The sequence below is a fragment of the Hevea brasiliensis genome, chromosome 1, assembly GCF_030052815.1.
Source record: "Hevea brasiliensis isolate MT/VB/25A 57/8 chromosome 1, ASM3005281v1, whole genome shotgun sequence".
NCBI classification, from domain to species: domain Eukaryota; kingdom Viridiplantae; phylum Streptophyta; class Magnoliopsida; order Malpighiales; family Euphorbiaceae; genus Hevea; species Hevea brasiliensis.
The window spans coordinates 49567424-49570629 of record NC_079493.1 but is presented as its reverse complement, the minus strand read 5'-3'; positions in this window follow the sequence as shown (position 1 = coordinate 49570629).

Below are 3206 nucleotides of genomic sequence, written 5' to 3'. Positions count from 1 at the left end.
AATTCTCCACTTGGTCCAACATCACATATACATGAAGTTAACTTTCCAAAACTTTAAATCACATTTGTCAACATTAATTCTCCACAATAAATGTAATAATATTTCATTTAGTATACAATTTCATGGCTGTCCATTTAGGCATTCACGCATAGAATTTCAACTCAACAAAATTTTCAACTTAAGTGCTCAATTTTAACATACACCAAGAATTAACCTACTAAAACTTTGATTTACTTTAATCAACACCAATACCCATCAATTGCATGTGAAAATAATTCAAGTTCTTTAATTACCATGGCTGCATAAGCTAGTGCATAATAACGATTCATCAAAGCCTCAAAATTTCTTCATCAATTCACTCATCTCAAGCTTCCCATTAACTTTACTTAAGAAATAAATCAATTTAAACACTTACCTATTGATGAGGCTTGTTAAATCTTCCCCAAACTTCCTTGAATTTAGTATCTACTTCTTCCTTGTGAGGTGGGGGATCAAAATTAGTGAAGTGACCTTGGTGTTTGGAGGTGTAAATGGTGGAGGTTAGGAAGCTTGAACTAATTCGGCAATGGTGGATTTTTAAGGGTTTCTTTACGGCATGGAAGGAATGAATGAAGAAGATGAAGTGTGAGTGGGTTTACACCTGCCCACATAATGTTTATTTAATCCCCATAGTGCTCCACTCACCCGAAGATAATGATTTAATATGTTTTAAGTGTTAATTACTCAATTTATACCCCATTTTTGCTATTTACATTAGGTACCACTAATTTAATTTTTCATGACATTTTCAAATATAATATCATGTATTTTTAATGGACATTTAGGTTAAAAGACAACTCGGGGTGTCAAATGACCACAATACCCCTATTCGGGTTGCATTCCCGATTTTTCGGTAACACCGGGTTTTGTCCGTTTTTCGATTTCTCACTTTTCTTTGTACTAATTAATTAATTTTTCTTTAATATTTCTAATGGTATTTATGCTTCAATAGGGGTCTATTTAAGTCCTAAAAATATTTTCCAGGGTTCCTTGTGGTCCAGGGCTAGTCAACGATCCACGCCGTGACTTCCCGGTGCGGTCACCCATCGCTAGGATTCTCGGCTCGCTTAACTTGGTTACATTTCTTTGCTATTATTTTTCCTTTGTTTTTCTTGTATTTTCTTTTCTTGTATTTCATTATTTTATGTCTCCTCACTCATATCAAAGTGTAGTTCTAGGCATCCTAGCTGTCCGGACAACACTGGTCACCGGAATAGTAGAACGCACTACCGAACTTAGGGGTGTTACACTTACTGTGGGTATATCACACAGGCTTGGCTTAGCCTACCTAGTATCAACAAAATGTGCTTGGTAGGCTTGACAGCCCTTTCTCATCAATTTTCTTGCAGTAGTAGCTGAGATGACATTGGACAAGAAATCTGTCCTTTCCCCCATAACTGTGATCTCATTTCCCTCAGGAGTTCTCAAAGAAATCCTCTTTAGTTTGTAGTCAGCCATTGCCTGATGACGTGATAACCAGTCTATTCCCAAAATCACCTCCAACTCATGGAAAGGCAATTCAATCAGGTCTGCCTAGAATTCATACCCCTGAATCCTTAACGGGTAACCTTTGTACACCTTATTCACTGCCACACTGTGGCCTAATGGATTAGTGACTAGAATGTCTTGATCACTCTCCTCTTTTAGTTTCCCCCTTTCTATAGGTAGCTTGGTGTAGATATATGAATGGGTAGATCCTGCATCCACTAATGCATATATAGAGATGTTATAGAGGGAAAACGTACCCCTGATGATATATGGGGCATCGTGCTCCTCCTGAGCTCTCATGGCATAAGCCCTAGTAGGTACTCTGGCCTCTCAGCTGTCTCAGATGTAGGTCTCTGTGATGGACCAGATGCCTTAGATTTACTGGGCCTTCTACCCCTTTGAGGTGCAGGGGCAGGCCTGTTTGCTTGTGCTAGAGCAGCTATAGCAGTTCTGCATGTCACACCCTACCCCTCTATATGGCATAACATGATCCCGTAGTATACCTAATGAATTACCAACTTCGTCTACTGATAACCCATTAAATACACTACAAGGGATTTTAAAACTTTTCTTACTTCTTTTTACAGTGGTGAGCGCTATTTATAGGTGTTAAAAAAATTTTTCTTTTTTAAACTGAAGTGAAACAGCTAACACATTTGGATTATTGGTAATTTCTGTAAAAATTTTGGCAGAGTGCCACCTGTATTTTGGAATAAAACAGTTCTTCAAAAACCTGTAAAAAACACTTCAAATATATTTCTCAATCTCAAACTCCAACATTTAATAAACTCAATATGTTTCTCAACTCAAATCCACAGTAATTTTTCAGTATTTTCAAAGGCTGAAATAAAAGAAATATATCACAATATTTATAAGTCAAAATAATTTACAAATATAATTTACAACTTCAATGTACAATTTTAATTTACAACTGCTCAAAACCAAGAACACTATATATATATAGTGAACATACATTACAATACAAAATGCAAAATATGGTATACTCAATATACCCGATGAATTCTCAATATAACATTAGCAGCCTAGTCTACTGCCCTGTCAATCTGTCTACCTACGACAGCAATGAAAAGCTATCGCTGAGTAAAATTTACTCAGTGGTGCACAATAACAATTTGAAATGCGATATATAAATCTTTTATTGACAATTCACAAATCAAATAATTCACAATTCCATTTCACAATTTACAAAGTTCATATAACACAAATTTAATCAAATATTTGAATAACACAGTTTTGCCAATCTATAACACCATTTGATCAAATAACTGAATAATACAGTTTTGCCAATCAATAACAAAATTTGATCAAACAACTGAATAATAGAGTTTTGCCAATCAATAACACAATTTGATCAAGTAACTGAATAATACAGTGTTGCCAATCAATAACACAATTTAATCAAATAACTGAATAACACAGTGTTGCCAATTGATAACACAATTTAGGCCATGACACAAATTTTCTGCACATGCCGTGTTGTACACTATGACAAGACACACTCACCCCAATAATCAAAATCAATGAGGGACGAAGCTAGCTAAATAATGAGTACTCATCCACACTCACCTCAGACTGGCAAGTCAAAGAGGGAGGAACATAATCACACTCACCCCAGACTGATAAGTCAAAGAGGGAGGAATATAATAACAGTGTCATGC